We start from the raw sequence: 16,414 nt of genomic DNA on the forward strand, positions 1-16,414 counted from the left end.
TAAAAATATTTATGGTGATATCTCAATTCACACGTTTAGTCCTTTTGCTGTGTCTGTGCCTAACGGAAGACTGTACTCTACAGAACTAGTCAAAAGGAATGTTACTAGTCACTAGAGGATTGGAATACAAACTTCCTGGTTTCTATTTCTGAGTGCGCCCCAGTCTTACCAGGGGATGGCATGCAATTCGTTTTATTCAGTCACATGCAGCAAAACTGATATGCCATCTATCATAGCTGGATGGTTTTTAAGCTGAACATGTGTAGTTAACTGGTTATTGAATACATAGATCAGTCTGACTTTGTTGAGCCAGTTATTATTTAAAATATACAAAATATACTTATCCGAACAAATAAAATTGTTATAGGGTCTAGAACCCTGAATGGAGCTCTTACAGTAATATATACAATTTAAAACTTATGTTGCTCTTAGTGCATGGACAGAAGCTACTGCATTCAATACTTCCTTCACCATCTCTTCAATTCTTCCCTTTCTCTTGAATATCACTTTATTTAGTGAGTGAAAAAATCACTTAAACGGTATCTTTTTGGCAATACATGCTCCACACCTCCAATTTTTCTTTTCTCTCATGTAATCATGATATAGACCAAAACAAAGGCTAGTAAGGTTCAATATGAGCTCTAGAATATATCTCAGGTTCTCTCTTCTCTTATTTTTCAGAAGCTCTGATGTTTACCAGGTATGGACTGTGCTCTATTTCTCATGAGCTCATCAGCAGCAGTGAGGTATTCATATAAAAGCCAGACTGCTTATGGGGTTAACCTATTCCAGGCTTTTAAGAAGGAACGAAGCTTTCAGGATAAAGGGGAATGAAGTCATGGAATTGCTCAGAACCTAAAATCTTGGAGAAGTGTTCACTGCAACTCTCTTTCTCTCTGCATGTCCACTGTACAGCAGAAATAGTTATTATCCCTTTTTGGCTTCATGATTTGTTGAGTTCTGTATGCAAGCACAAAGGAGGATTAATGAAATCGCTTCTGGAAAGGTTTTTATATTGTACAAAACTACTACACTTGAAACCTCTTTAGTGTTTCTCTAAGGAAGAATAACATGCAAAATGTATTTTAATTTTAAGCCTTTTATTTTATTTTGATTTTAATCTTTCGTTCAGCAAGAGGGACTTCTCAGAAAGATATGCAGTGGCATAATTCTAATTTCTTTTGTAATGACATGAGTTGTTTGCTTCTAGCAATAATGATCAAGAATGAAATGGGTCCTACAGAGAAGTATCACATTAGCTAGCTTCATCTACTAATTTAGGGCACATTACATTATTTTTTGAAGGTTTTTCTACTCTGTCCCTTCCTTCCCAAAGAGCTCTGTAATATAAAAGGCAGAATCTTCCTGGTCTTCTGAGAAATACCAGGAGTAACTTCAAGCCCTGTAATCAAGAGGAGGGTTGCTGTAAGCTTCAAACAAGATGCATTTAGTTACCCACATATAAGTCTGGAAGGTTACTGAGTTGGCATGTAATATGTCACAACATATAGGCTGCAATGAAGGGTCCTGTGACACCTTATAGACTAACAGAAAAGTTTATAGAGCATGAGATTTCGTGAGTTAACACCTCTTCAGATGCTGGTCCTGGAAATCTGCAAGGCCAGGTATAAATAGGCCAGAGCAAGGCTGGGAATAACGAGGTTAGCTCAGTCAGGAAGGCTGAGTTGTATTGTCATCAGTAGATCTGGAGGTGTGAACTCCAAGAGAGGGGAAGCTGCTTTTGTATTTAGCCAGCCATTCACAGTCTTTGTTTAATCCTGAGCTGAGGGTATTGAATTTGCAAATGAATTGTAGCTCAGCAATTTCTCTTTGGAGTCTGGTCTTGAAATTTCTTTGCTGCAGGATAGCTACTTTTAAATCTGCTGCTGTGTGTCCTGGGAGATTGAAGTGCTCTCCTATGGGTTTTTGTATATTGCCATTTCTGATGTCTGATTTGTGTGCATTTATTCTTTTACGTAGAGACTGTCCGGTTTGTCCGATGTATATGGCAGAGGGGCATTGCTGGCACATGATGGCATAAATTACATTGGTAGATGTGCAGCTGAACGAACCCACGATGGTGTGGCTGATCCGGTTAGGTCCTGTAATGATGTTGCTGGTGTGTATATGTGGGCAGAGCTGGCAACGAGGTTTGTTGCATGGATGGGTCCCTGAGATAGAGTGACTATGGTGTGGTGTATAGTTGCTTGTTAGGATTTGTTTTAGGTTGGCAGGTTGTCTGTGAGCAATGACAGGTCTGCCTCCCAAGGCCTGTGAAAGTGTGGGATCATTGTCCAGGATGGGTTGTAGATCCCTGATGATGCGCTGTAGAGGTTTTTGCTGAGGACTGTAAGTGATGGCTAGTGGTGTTCTGTTGGTTTCTCTCTTGGGCTTGTCCTGTAGCAGGAGGCTTTGTGGCACACGTCTGGCTCTGTTGATTTGTTTTCTCACTTCCTCAGGTGGGTATTGCAGTCTTAAGAATGCTTGGTGCAGATCCTGTAGGTGTTTGTCTCTGTCGGAGGGGTTGGAACAAATGCAGTTATATCTAAGTGCTTGGCTGTAAACGATGGATCGTGTGGTGTGTCTGGGATGGAACTGGAGGCATGAAGGTAGGCATAGCGGTCAGTGGGTTTACGGTACAGGGTGGTACTGATGTGTCCATTGTGTATAAGCACGGTAAGTGTCAAGGAAGTGGATCTCCTGTGTAGACTGGTCCAGGCTGAGCTTGATGTTGGGGTGGAAGTTGTTGAAGTCCCGGTGGAATTCCTCCAGAGTCTCCTTCCCATGGGTCCAGATGATGAAGATGTCGTCAATGTAGCGTAAATAGAGCCGGGGTGTTAGTGGATGAGAGTTGAGGAAGCGTTGTCCTAGGTCAGCCATGAAAATATTGGCATATTGAGGGGCCATGCAGGTACCCATAGCTGTGCCGCTGATTTGAAGGTATATATTGTCACCGAATCTGAAATAGTTGTGTGTGAGTATAAAGTTGCAGAGCTCAGCTGCCAGATTTGCTGTAGCATCATCAGGGATACTGTTCTGGACAGCATTTATTCCATCTTTGTGTGGGATGTTGGTATACAGATCCTCTACATCCATGGTTGCTAGGATAGTGTTTTCTGGTAGGTCACCAACGTATTGCAGTCTTCTCAGGAAGTCAGTAGTGTCGCGGAGGTAGCTGGGGGTGTTGGTGACATAGGGTCTGAGGAGAGAGTCCACATAACCAGACAGTCCTTCAGTGAGAGTGCCAATACTGGAGATGATGGGGCGTCCAGGATTTCCAGGCTTGTGGATCTTGGGTAGTAAGTAGAATAACCCTGGATGGGGCTCTAGAGGTGTGTTGGTGTAGATCTGTTCTTGTGCTTGTGTAGGGAGTGTCCTGAGCAGACGGTGTAGTTTTTTAGTGTATTCCACGGTGGGGTCTGAGGAAAGTAGCCTGTAAAATCTGGTATTGCAGAGTTGTCTGGAAGCCTCCTTCTGGTAGTCAGACCTGTCCATGATGACAGTAGCTCCTCCTTTATCTGCCTCTTTGATTATAATGTCAGGGTTGCTTCTGAGGCCGTGGATGGCATTGCGTTCCGCACGACTGAGGTTGTGAGGCAAACGATGTTGTTTCTCCACAATTTCTGTCTGTGCGCATCGGCGGAAGCATTCTATGTATAGGTCCAGACTGTTATTTCTGCCCTCGGGAGGAGTCCACATGGAGTTATTCTTCTTGTGCTGCTGGAAGGTTGTCTGTGTAATGGTGTGTTGGTTAGTGTTGTGTTGAAAGTATTCTTTGAGTCTGAGACGGTGAAAGTAGGCTTCCAGATCACCGCAGAACTGTATCATGTTTGTGCGTGTGGTGGGGCAAAAACAGAGTCCCCAAGAAAGGGCAGACTCTTCTGCTGAGCTGAGTGTGTAGCTGGACAGATTGATGATATTGCTGGCTGAGTTAGTGGTACCACTGCTGTGGCTCTGTGTGGCAGGCAGGAGTTTAGAAAGTTTGCAGTCCTTTTTCTTCTGTATAGTAGTGAAGTGTCTAGTGTAAATCTCTTGTCTTATTTTAGTAAAGTTCAGCGGTGTGGAAGTTTGTGTTGAAGGTTGGTTATTGATGAAAGACTCCAGATTGGAGAGCTCTTTTTTGATGTTCTCCTGTTTGTTGTACAGGACGCTGATCAGGTGGTTCCTCAGTTTCTTTGAGAGTGTGTGACATAATCTCTCACTGTAGTCTGTGCAGTATGTAGATTGCAAAGGATTTTTCACCTTCAGTCCATTCGGTATGATGTCCATTCGTTTGCATTTGGAGAGAAAGATGATGTCTGTCTGAATATATACTTAGATATAACCGCATTTGTTCCAACCCCTCCGACAGAGACAAACACCTACAGGATCTGCACCAAGCATTCTTAAGACAGCAATACCCACCTGAGGAAGTGAGAAAACAAATCAACAGAGCAGACGTGTGCCACGAAGCCTCCTGCTACAGGACAAGCCCAAGAGAGTAACCAACAGAACACCACTAGCCATCACCTACAGTCCTCAGCTAAAGCCTCTACAGCGCATCATCAGGGATCTACAACCCATCCTGGACAATGATCCCACACTTTCACAGGCCTTGGGAGGCAGACCTATCATTGCTCACAGACAACCTGCCAACCTAAAACAAATCCTAACAAGCAACTATACACCAAACCACAGTCACTCTGTCTCAGGGACCCATCCACGCAACAAACCTCGTTGCCAGCTCTGCCCACATATACACACCAGCAACATCATTACAGGACCTAACCGGATCAGCCACACCATCGTGGGTTCGTTCAGCTGCACATCTACCAATGTAATTTATGCCATCATGTGCCAGCAATGCCCCTCTGCCATATACATCGGACAAACTGGACAGTCTCTACATAAAAGAATAAATGCACACAAATCAGACATCAGAAATGGCAATATACAAAAACCCATAGGAGAGCACTTCAATCTCCCAGGACACACAGCAGCAGATTTAAAAGTAGCTATCCTGCAGCAAAGAAATTTCAAGACCAGACTCCAAAGAGAAATTGCTGAGCTACAATTCATTTGCAAATTCAATACCCTCAGCTCAGGATTAAACAAAGACTGTGAATGGCTGGCTAAATACAAAAGCAGCTTCCCCTCTCTTGGAGTTCACACCTCCAGATCTACTGATGACAATACAACTCAGCCTTCCTGACTGAGCTAACCTCGTTATTCCCAGCCTTGCTCTGGCCTATTTATACCTGGCCTTGCAGATTTCCAGGACCAGCATCTGAAGAAGTGTTAACTCACGAAAGCTCATGTTCTAAACTTTTCTGTTAGTCTATAAGGTGCCACAGGACCCTTCGTTGCTGCTACAGATCTAGACTAACATGGCTACCTCTCTGATACTTGACAACATATAGGCTGTGTCTACATGACCAACTTTGTTATCTTGAAATAACTTTGGCATTGTCTAAATGACACACAGCTATTCCTAAATGCATTCAAAATAGCACGTGTGTTATTTCAACTCCGGTAAATCTCATTTCAAGAGGAAAAGTGCTTATGTTGAAATAGATATGGATGGGGAAATGGGCTATTTTGAAATAAGTAGCCTTCAGGGCCTCCCCAGGATGCCCTACTAGTCACTCTGGGCAGGCTCAGGAAGACTCCATGGTTTCCCCTGAAGCCCAGAGTACTTAAAAGAGACAGCGTGCTGGCTGCAGGCCCTCTAGTCAAGTGCTGCTCACCCTGTGCACTGGCCCGAGGATGAGCCAGCCCAAGGGTGTTGACCTGCTCTTCTCCTGGCAGGGGAGACCTCAGGCTTTCAGGGACCAGCCCTAGCCCAAAAATGATCAGTGCCTTCCTGGTCAGGTATGGAGATCCAGGACCTGATCAAGGTATGTGGGGAGGAGGCAGACGTCCAGGATCTCCGTGTCTAGTGCAGGGACATGGTCGTATATGGCTGAATGGCCACCAGCCTGGCAGAGAGGGGCCACATCTGCACCCAGGGGCAGGTCAAAGAACTCTGCCAGGACTACACCAGGGGCCAGCAGTGCAGATCATGCTCTGGGGCAGTGCCCGTAACCTGCCCCTACTAAGCAGAGCTCCACTGCATCCTGCAGGGCACAGCCATACCATCAGTGCCTTAGGTGGTGGACTGGGGCTGGAGGAGCTGGTCATCATCTACTCCAAGGGGAGCAATGCTGGCCAGCTAGGCAACCGCAGGAACCCAAGGCCAGGCACCAGAGCCATCCCCATAATTGTCCAACGTGAGCAAAGGCCCAGCTGGTGAGTGCCATCACTGTCTCCCAGGCAGGGAGTGGTGGGGGGCTGGCTGGGCGGTGGGGGGCTGGGTGTTCCACGCATGGCGTTGGCTGGCCACGGAGCACACAGCAAGTAGTGTACATGGGACCACATGCTGTGCTGTTCCATGGGCTGACTGGAGACCAGCCATGCTCCCAACCCTGGAGTGGGACACCATCACTGCATGGGCGCCAAGAAGATGGAGGCAGGGGACAGCGCAATGCACACACACACACACACACACACTCAGCAGTCCGTCACATGGCACATGGGCATGCCCACAGTCTCGTGGCAGCTCCCACTCCTCGAGACAGCAGGGGACAGTGGCCACAGCACAAAGGGCCTGGCTTCCAGCATGACACTTGCAGCAGAGGCAAGAGCCAGCACTCTCAGCTCACAGGTGGGGGCTGGGCTTCACATGCTGTGTCCCCTGGGATGACTGATCCACTGCTCTTATTCTACACAGCATCCCCCGGCACAGACCCCCCAACCCTAGGGAAACCCCAGGCACCTCCTCCAGATGGGGGAATATCAACGCCAGCACCTGGTGGAGCTCCATGCCATGCACCATGTCATGGAGCATTGGGCGGAGGAGGACTGACGGCTCGGCCAGGAGAGCTCGTGGGAGCAGCTGGCCGGGGCCAGGTCCTGGTGTGGAGCACGCTGGGCCCTCTGGCTCAGGCTGCTGTCCCCTCACCCACCTTTGCTCCACCTCCTCCCCCTCACTCCCTCCTGCCTCCCCCTCCCACTGGGGACGCTGAGGCCCCCACATGCAGGCCAGTGTAGCCTGTGGGGGATGACACCCTGCACTGCCCAAGCCCTAATCCTCCCGACTCCAAGCGCCCAGTTGCTGCTGCCACCGTCCACCCTTCCCCCTCACGGTTGCCTCCACACCCACTCCCCCATTTTCAATTCCCCTGCCCCTCCCTGTTGTATATAATACAGGTTGTTTATTTTGCCACAAAACTGACTTTTTATTGAGGCTCTTGGGGGGGGGTCGGGGGCTGTGGGGGGGGATGGGTGTTGCTGATGCTGCCAGTTGGGTGCCCTAGGGGACAGGGCCCCTGCTCCTCCAGGGTGAAGTGCTCCCTCAGCGCCTCACAGAATGCTCCATGGCAGGGATTGAACTGGTGTCCTGGATCAGAGGAACCAGAGCATGCAATGAGGTTGCTTTGCTGTCTCCCAAAGCTCTAGGCAAGCAAGCAGGGAAACCTGAGAAATGGCTGTCCAGGGGTGGGGGGGCGGGGACGGGGAAGGGTCCCCTTATGCACGAGTCTCAGATTGCCTCACTCAGCACTCATGGGAAGCAACTGCTGACCTGATGCCTCGCCAGAACTGCTTCTGGGTGGCCTTATATTGAGGTCAGTGTCCAATCCATTTGGGTGCTCTATTTTGAAACAGCAAACCACTAATTCGATTTGCATTTTGTGTTTAGACACTTTACTTTGAAATACGGCTGCCATATAGATGTAATCATAGAGTCCAAGGGAAGAGAGGCAATTTGATGGCCAAACGTAACTGGGCTCAGAGGGCTAAAACAGAGGTAAGAGGGAAGGAAACACCAGTGCAGAAGAGAAAGGATGCCTACATAGTTCAGTGCTTGGGATTTAACAAGTTCCTAAGAGAGAGGACAAATAACAAGTCCTGTAGCACCTCAAAGACTAACACATTTATTAGACCATGAACTCTCATGGGTAAGACCCACGTTCTCAGATTCTTTTCTTATAAATTTGTTAGTCTTTAAGATGGCACAGGACTGCTTGTTATTTGTGAAGCTACAGACTAACACAGCTATACCTATGAGACTATAGGACAGAGGAGCCCATCACGGCTTCTTAGGGTGTGTCTACACTGCAATTGATGTGGAAATCCAGCATCGTCTGAGCTGTGCTAGTTCTGCTTTCACCTGACTGAGACAGAGGGTCTTTGAGAACCGGGACATCTGTACAAAGACAAAGCTCCTTGTATACCGTGCAACGGTTGTTCCAACATTACCGTATGTATGTGAAACCTGGACATTTGAAGGCACTTGAAAAATATCATTAACACTGCCTCAGAAGAATCCTAAACATCCCTTGGGATGAGGAGTGCAGGAACACTAATGTCCTGGAAGAGTCGAAAATGACCAGCATTGAAGCCATTATCATTCACCAACAACCTCGTTGGATTGGTCACATGGGTAAGATGTCTGATGAGCATCTCCCAAACCAGATTCCGCTTTCCGAGTTGGAGGAAGGATAGAGGGGTGCTGGGGAAGAGGAAGTGACATGCTGAAGGCAAACATGGAAAAGTGCAGCACCAGTGTCAACAGTAGGGAGAACCTTGCCCGGGTCCATCCCCAGTGGAGAACGGTAATCCAGGAGGGGGTGGCGCAGTTTGAGACGTCCTACCACAGTGCTGAGGAGAGGTGGAGAAGAAGAAGAGAGGTAAAAACTGCCCTGAGCCCCTCCAACAACTACCAACGCCTGCCCCTGCTGTGATAAGGCCTGTCGCTCCAGAATCAGGTTGGTCAACCACCAACACGCTCACAAACAGGAGGGTGACATGAAAAAGACATCCTACTCATTACTGAGTGACTGGCACAACAACAACACTGCAATCACAGAGTAATCCAAGCTATTGCTAGTCTACTTACCTCAGGCACCAGAGCAGAGAAGCTGCAATGAGTTGGGTTTCAGCATAGGCTATGCACTTGAATAATTGCCTGGGGTTATGGAAAGGCTTGTATAGTAACCAAGCAAGCTAGGTGTGATAACTGCATAAACATATCCTTAGTAGAAAGTGAGTTAGACTAAAAGCAGAGATTCAACTTCTATTTATGAAGAATAGTGTATCCTCATTAAAATTACAGTGCTTACTCTTTAAGACCTCAAAACACCACCCACTGCAAAAATAACTCTAAATTGTCTTTAAAAATCACTTTAATCTGTGACAATAAATACTCACATTCTTTAATCACAATTATAGCCTGTGCTCAGGGTCCTCATGTGTGCTTCCTTGATTTAAAGTGTTTGTATTTCTATTCTTTGCTTTGTATTCCAATACCTTTTCAACTGAGCCATAATGAGATCTTGTTTTCTTATTTTAGTCCTCCCTAAGATCTTCCATTGAAATACACAAAGACTAAAGAAAACTGTGTGCGTAATATTTCTTCTATGTGTGTTACCACCAAAGATCCTGATTATCAGCCTTTATTGCTTTTCACAGTAAAATCCACATCTCCCAAGACTGTCAGATGCCAGCTAGGTTTGGCTGCTGTGCTCTTTCGTAGTTCGCCACAAATTTCATTGAGATTTATGTGTTTTTGTTTCCCTTCCTTCAGCATATGCACCTGAAGTAACTAGTGATAAGCCACAATATTTGGAAGAATGACAGCACAGAAACAACCCCTGCTTTTTAACCTCAGGTATATGACAGTGTCCTAGCAACCTATGACGAAAAAATTACTTTGCAGTGGCGCAAGCAGAGCTGTTGCAAGAAACCTTTCTGTATATCAGGTTAACAGTGCAATCATTTCCAGCAGACAACTAACATACACACTGACTCCACACCAATTTATTTAATTTGAAAACTATGCAGGGTACACATTTTGGAATGTTGTTAAATGTGAAGCGGACACAGAATTAAGAGGACATTGTTAGACTGCATAACTCAGGCTGTGTCTTCACTATCAGATAAATTCAAATTTAAATCAGTTAGCTCGATTTTACCATGTGACTGTCTTCACTGTAAAGACCATTAACTCGATTTTGGGTGTAATAATCTTGAGATTACAAAATCACATTACCTGATGGGTATAGTGTCAAGCTCCAATTCAGAAGTTCACTTAAATGCAAGTGTAGAAGAGCCACATCTTAAAAGCGAATTTATTAGCCTCCAGAGGTGTCCCATATGCAACCCATAATGCCCCTCTCAGTGCTCCACTCTGGGCACTGCTCTCCAATAATAGGAAGAGCCTGAATTTCCAAGTGGGAGCAGCGAGCCTTTAGCTGTGGGCTCATGTTAGTATGACAGCCTGAGAAATGGCTTCTTTCTTTCTACACTGCTAGCGGTGTGTGTGCATCTACCCATTCAAATAGCCCCTGCAGGAAGTTCATGGCTCTGTCTAAACACTTGCTGTTTTTTCTGTGCTGCCTGGTGCCAGCCCCTGAGCAGCTGTACCATGCATCAACAAGGCTGTGCTGGGGGTCATGTTTGCACAACACACACCGAGAAACTTCTCAACAGTTTACATTTGCGTGCAAACCCCCTTCCCTCCCCCACAGGTGCCACACAGTCTGGGTCTTTCCCATGCTCTGCCACAGCACGTGGGTAGCCCCCAACCCAACCCAATAAAAGGATGTGCCTGCTGTTTGGTGCTGACAGTGCTGCCAAGGTTTAAGGCTCCAAGGGCAGGAAAGATATTCTGGGTTTTGCTGCCACTCTGGGGAAGTCTCCCCGATGGTTAAGATACAGGGGGCTTTTCTGCCACCAGGGGAAAGGACCACCTCAACTGGCCCCTCCAACTATAGACCACCCCCGCCCTTCGCCCATACCAGGCCTCACTGCTGGCAGAGAAAAGTCTCCCTCCAGCAGCTAAAGAGCTTGCTACTGCTGGGGAAGGAACTCCTCAGCTGGTCCTCCACTGAACCACGCCTCTCTCCAGCTCATATGGGGGCTTACTGATGCTGGGGAAAGGTCTCCCCCAGCAGCTAAAGGGCTTGCTGCCACCAGGGGAAGGACCACTTCAACTGGCTCCCCACTGGACCCCGCCACAACCTTCGCTCATCCTGGGGCTTGCTGAAGGCAGGGGGAAACCAACAATTCTTTCTTCTAATTTTGAGGGTCTCTATATCATTTCCAGGGATCATTATATTTTCAAAGATCCAGAGGAGAATGATGAAAATGCAATGACCTCCAGACCAGAGAGCATACCCAGAATGCTATGGGGATGAGGGGACTGGGGGATAGCTTCCCACAATGCACTACTGCAAGAGTTGATGTTAGCCAATTTGTGTGTGGCGGCAATGACTCGACTTTTTGCAGAGCACAATGGAAGTGAGGATGTGAAAATCAAACTTATAAATTCCAGTATTAGAAAATCGATATAAACAAATTCGATTTTATCTCATAGTGTAGATGTAGCCTCAGACTAGTAAAAATCAGGGCTTAATTTACACTTATACTGGAAGATTACTTGGCATGGCTTGGGTCCTTAATTCAAATAAGTTTTGTTTTTCTTCTTTTAAATCTTTGTTCTGGGCTAGGGGTGAGCTTGAGGGGTTCAATACGTAGGCTGACCCAGAGAAAGAGGACAACCCCAGACCTCTCTTACTCCAGCAGCTTGAGGCCAAGTTAGAAGCCCCTGGTTCAAGGGTGCTGCAGGTGCAGCAGACACAGCTGGCAGGAGTGGTGGGGACAGATGGACAAACAACGAGACAAACTCTTTGAAATGTATACTAGATTGCTGTCCCCTTTTCCACCCCAACCCCTACTAGCTGAATGGGGTTATAGCTGTCCAACCCCCCTCACTGTCCTTTGCTGCGTCCCGTGGCCATTCTTCTGTATAACTGTCCAGACTACCAGATCCCTTCCCTTCCATTTTATGAGAAACAATAGAATTCCAGGCACATCCCATCATCCTCACACAACCAGCCCTGACTTTGCTTTAAGTCATGATACAAGGAAGCTGCATACTAAGTGGTCCTACATCTTACTCGGCAGGACAAAGTCTTGAACAAACAGACTCAGGCAGATGGACAGATAGACAGATGGACACAAAGTTTCTAAAATATACAGTCGATTATTTAAGATGTGTGTAGTTTATTTGATATGTTCACATAGATTTATTTTGTATATATAAGTACTAAAAATTTGTTATTCAATTACAGTCGAGTTAAAGTTATTGTAAGACTGAACCTATATAATTTATATTTATTTATTTACTTATCGCAACACCATTTATAGTTTTATAGCTATTGCTTTCATCTGTGCAAGGCATTGCGAGGACTCAAGTCATTTCACGTTTTACCATTTATAAACATTTGCAGTGTGTACATGTTAACACACAGAGAGATGGGCTAAGCCATAATTCTGAAATCCTGATTTTAAATACCTCAAATTTTGGATTTGGGGTTTGGTTTAGGTCATTATAGAGACAGGAGTTATTTGCCATGTCTTTGCTACAAAATAACTTCAGAGTTCCTTACTTCAAAGTTATACTTCAAAGTAAGCAATTCTGAAATAGAGCTTCTACTCACAAAAAGCACCCTCCCTTACTTCAAAGTAGGCTCCCCCGCTACTTTGAAGTAAAGTGTCTACACACAATAACCCCTACTTTGAACTAAGGGGGCAGGAAATGATGCAGGCAGGGGCTTGCATGGCCAATAAGCCCTTCTGCGCGTCGGACCCAGCTTCCAGACCCTGGCCATGGCCCTGCTGCCCCTCCTCCAGTCCCCGCCCCCCACTCTGGTGCTGGTGGGCTTTCACCACCAGCAGTGAATGGTGGAACCTGCTGGTGCTGGAGGACTGGGATGATGTGCAGTGGCTGAGGAACTTTCGCATAACCTGGCAGACATTCGAGGACCTCTGCCACTGGCTCACCCCAGTCCTTCAGCACCAGGACACCTGGATGTGGCCAGCACTCCTGGTGTGGAAAAGGGTGGCCATCGCACTATGGAGGCTGGCCACCCCTCACAGTCACCAGTCTGTTGGCCACCAATTCGGAGTCAGCAAGGCCACCATCAGAGCAGTACTGCTTGAGCTAAGTTCGGCTCGCACCACAGACCCACCCTGGGGAAGGGGCTATTGGACAGGGGGGAGGGGGACTCTGGAGGGTGGGGGACAGGAGGAAGGTAGCTTCTGGTGGGTAGGTGGCTGGGGAAAGGGGAGTCTCCCAGTCAGGCCTTCATGGATGTGTCTTCCTCCCCGCCTCCCCACAGGGTGTCTGAGCCATCAACATGGTGCTCCTGCGACACGTCATAACCCTGGGGGACCTGGACACTGCCCTCACCAGTCTGTGGACCTGGGCTTCCTCATTTGTTTCAGAGCCCTGGTTGGGACGCATGTGGTGATCTCAGCTCTGGACCACAGCAGGGGCACTCACTTTAACAGGAAGGGATACCATTTGGTGGTACTCCCGTCCCTGGTACGTGTGAGGGGCCGTTTCCTGGATGTGTGTGTAGGGTGGCCGGGCAGGGCCCATGACACCCAGGTGTTCCGGCATTCATGGCTGGGACATCGGATGCAGGAGGGCACGTACGTCCCCCCACACATACACAAGAGCTCCCAGGCAGGGTCATGATGACGCCCCCTGCATTGTGGCTGACACCATGTACCCACTGCACCCGTGGCTCATGTGGCCCTATACCAGACACACCATACCAGCCCATGACACCTTCAATGGTTGACTCAACCATGTCAGGGGCACAGGAGAGCAGGCATTTGGGAGCTGAAGGGCAGGTTTTGCAGCTTTCTTACCAGGCTGGATGTCAGCCTCTCAAATGTCCCACCTGCTGTGCCCTCCACAGTCTTGTGGAGAGCCAACAGGAGCCCTTTATCCAGGGCTGGGCTTCGGACCTGGGGGCCAGGTATGAACAGCCACCCATTGCCCCATGCCACAAGGCCCAGAGGGTTGGGGTCAGTGTCTGGGAGGCCCTGTGCCAGTCCGTTATGCAGGGCCTGACCTGACGCTCCCAGCTACACTCTGCACCACAGGACCACCCCGCCCCGCACTCTCCCATCCCTCATGCTCCACCCCCAAATGCACCCCCTCCTGCTTCCCCCCTCACCACTCTCCCACCATGCAGCAGGGATTGGGGTTAGGCATGGGTAGAGGCCCTCCACCACTTGTCCCCTGCCCTGTTGTAAACAGTTTGCCCCACTTCCCTCTGTATAAAGTTCTATGGTTCTGTTTTATGTTGCTATTAATAACCACACCATTTTGTTCAATGGACTAAATTTTATTTATCCCATATCTGGATGGCGGTTGGTTTCAAGCGGAGTGCTGCAAGGCTCGGTTCTGGGACTGGTGTTTAACATCTTTATCAATGACCTGGATGAGGGACTGGATTGCACCCTCAGCAAGTTTGCAGATGACACAAAGCTAGGGGGAGAGGTAGATACGTTGGAGGGTAGAGATAGGATCCAGAGTGACCTTGATAAATTGGAGGATTGGGCCAAAAGAAATCTGATGCGGTTCAACAAGGAGAAGCATAGAGTCCTGCACTTGGGCTGGAAGAGTCCCAAGCATTCTTATAGGCTGCGGACTGACTAGCTAAGCAGCAGTACAGCAGAAAGGGACCTAGGGGTTATGGTGGATGAAAGGCTGGAAATGAGTAAACAGTGTGCCCTTGTAGTCAAGAAGGCCAACGGCATATTAGGGTGCATTAGGAGCACTGCGACCAGATCTAGAGAAGTAGTGGTGCCCCTCTATTCAGCACTGGTGAGGACACATCTGGAATATTGCGTCCAGTGTTGGGCCCCCCAGTATAAAAAGGATGTGGATGTGCTGGAGCAGGTTCAGTGGAGGGCAACAAAAATTATGAAGGGTCTAGAGGACATGACCTATGAGGATAGGCTGAGGGATTTGGGCTTGTTTAGTTTACAGAAGAGAAGACCAAAGGGTGATTTAATAGCAGCCTTCAATTTCCTGAAGGGGAGCTCTAAGGAAGATGGAGAGAAATTGTTCTCCATGGTGTCAGACAGCAGAACAAGGAGCAATGGTGTGTAGTTACAGAGGAAGAGGTGTAGGTTGGATATTAGGAAAAAAAACCTCACCATGAGGGTGGTGAAGCACTGGAAGGCGTTGCCTAGAAAGGTAGTGGATTCTCCACCTCGAGAGGTTTTTAAGTTGACAAAGCCCTGGCTGGGATGATTTAGATGGGGTTGATCCTGCTTGAAGCAGGGGGCTGGACTAAATTGCCTCCTGACGTCCCTTCCAGCCCTATGATTCTATGACTCTATGACAGCCAGAAGCAGCTCCAGCTGCTGCTGTTGGTCCATGATTTGCCCTGCAAGCACTGGCGTCTGCTGGGCTCATGGCAGCTCCGCATGCCTCATGCTGTGCGGGGTGAGGGTGTTGGGGAGGGGCCCTTTAAGGGAATGACCAGCTGCAGCCCTGGAAGGTCTTGTCCACCACGTGACCCCGTCCGTGACATTTCCTGGCCCTTTCTTTCTAACGGGCACTTGGGACAGTGTAGCCGCTCTCTTTTGAAAGACCGGGTAGCCCTTTCAAAAGGGCAGTTTGGAAGTGCCAGCCTCTGATCGTGTGTGTATGCTGTATTTCGAAAGGACATCTTTCGATTTGTCATTTTCGAAAGGGGACCTTTCAAAATTGTGCTCTAATGTAGATGTAGCTTTCAAAGGTTCAGACTTCCCAGCTGCTGAACATCTGCAGCTTTCACTGATGTCAGAAAAAGGTGCAAAGAGATCTGAGTTACCTCAATGGCCAAGGGAAAAAGGTCAATGCTTTCAAAAGAGTTATTTCTGATTTGTACTGGTGTTCCTGGGAGCGGAATCTACCATAAAGTCCTTCCCCATAAGTGCCATTTCAAGCAAAGCTACTAAACCAACAGTCGTAGGAGGCCCTGGAGATCTTACTGTACAGGCTTAAACACTAGCATTTACTGCTTTTGTTTCAGTGTCAGGTGATGTGGCATGTGAGGTGCTTGATTCTGAGTGTGCTCTCTAATAACAGTTTAAATTCTGCAGTGATTCAGGGTTTCTTTTATTATAACCCTGAAAGGGGTGTATAACAGGTTCCCCAACATCTATACATTAAAATACCTTGTGGGAATCCTTCTATGTGTCTATGTGTCTATAGACAAAAAATGATGACCAAATATACTCTTATACAATGGTCCAGAATGGTGGTGAAGTGCCCCTTTTCACCCAAAAGTGTAAGGTGCCTGAGTACAACCAAATCACTCTCTGCAGAGAGTAGTAACAAACAAGGGTAGGAAAGCTGAGACAACTCGGAGGTGGGGGTAGCTTGGGAAAGGGAAGCAAGGGGCTTACAGACAAAGGTATCAGAGGAAAAGAACAGCTGATGGAATTATCTCATCAGATGAGAAAAACATGTGAAGGACCCAACAAAACAGCCAGCAGTAAGAAATAAAGGTGTGCAAAATACACAGTAAAATAAAGGAGTCTA

General features: G+C 47.6%; 1 protein-coding gene across 1 annotated transcript in view; it reads right to left on the reverse strand.

The window, feature by feature from the left end:
- The window catches only part of GRIN2A (glutamate ionotropic receptor NMDA type subunit 2A), a 476,283-nt gene that overhangs the window by 12,715 nt on the left and 447,154 nt on the right, over positions 1-16,414 (reverse strand). The window lies entirely within an intron of this gene.

This window comes from Carettochelys insculpta, chromosome 16 (genome assembly GCF_033958435.1).
Source record: "Carettochelys insculpta isolate YL-2023 chromosome 16, ASM3395843v1, whole genome shotgun sequence".
Lineage (NCBI taxonomy): Eukaryota > Metazoa > Chordata > Testudines > Carettochelyidae > Carettochelys > Carettochelys insculpta.